The 931-nt window shown below is 35.0% G+C and overlaps 1 protein-coding gene across 1 annotated transcript in view; it reads left to right on the top strand.

Moving 5' to 3' along the window:
* Positions 746-931, top strand: part of LOC109229543 (N-alpha-acetyltransferase MAK3) — a 4,145-nt gene continuing 3,959 nt past the window's right edge. Inside the window, exon 1 of the mRNA XM_019395019.1 lies at positions 746-874. The gene's annotated coding sequence lies outside the window, so the exon portion shown is untranslated. The remainder of the gene's footprint in view (positions 875-931) is intronic.

Here is a 931-nt window from a genome sequence, read left to right as displayed (position 1 = left end):
CCATAAATAGATATTTGGCTATAAAAATCAAAAAGTAGCTATGGAATATAATTTTTAAAAGGGTATTAGGTAAAAATTCCTTGTTAATATTATGGCCATGCTTTTGTAGAAAAAAAAAATTATTTGCACCGTGTTACCTTTTCTCAAGGTCACTCTTTAAATTCTATCCCCATTAATCCAGTTGACTAAACCTAAAAATAATTGAAGTATAATTAACCTTTTTTTAGAAAAATTACATAGTATAGCCGTTGAAGGGGAGCCTTGGCGTAACTGGTAAAGTTGTTATCATGTGACTAGGAGGTCACGGGTTCGAGCCGTGAAAATAGCCTCTTGCAGAATGTAGGGTAAGACCGCGTAAAATAAACTCTAGTGGTCCATACCTTCCCCGGACCCGGCGCATAGCGGGAGCTTAGTGCACCGGAATGCCTTTTTTACGAGTATAGCCACTCAAAAAAATAGCCAGTAAAATATATTTTTTGTATATTGACACATATTATACATACTGTAACATATATATTTTATATATATTTATTTTTATATTTGGAAAGCGAATATACTTATTTTTGGTGGATCGATCAAATGTGTAACTTGTCCTTTTTTTTTTTAGACAGATTTAGCCATAAAGGGCCATTTCTGCAAATGCCTCCTAAAAAAGAATATCTCGAGTTAAAACGTGCCTCAAGGGGGCCAGGACAAAACCAAGCCCAACTATAAAGCCTTTTAAGAAAGCCCCAAATTCAATCAAAAATTGAAACAAAAGCAAAAAATCCAAGAATTTGCAGAGCTCTTGCTTCTTCTGTTGTCTCTCCCATGCCTCATTCTCCCATCAGTTTCCAATGAGCTAATGAGTATAGCTTTTTACCATTGAAGTAAAGTAAGCGCCTTTTTAATCCCCTTTTCTTTTCTTGCATAATTATGTACTAGAACCCCC

This window comes from Nicotiana attenuata, chromosome 7 (assembly GCF_001879085.1).
Source record: "Nicotiana attenuata strain UT chromosome 7, NIATTr2, whole genome shotgun sequence".
NCBI classification, from domain to species: domain Eukaryota; kingdom Viridiplantae; phylum Streptophyta; class Magnoliopsida; order Solanales; family Solanaceae; genus Nicotiana; species Nicotiana attenuata.
This window is presented reverse-complemented; position numbering and strand designations above follow the sequence as displayed.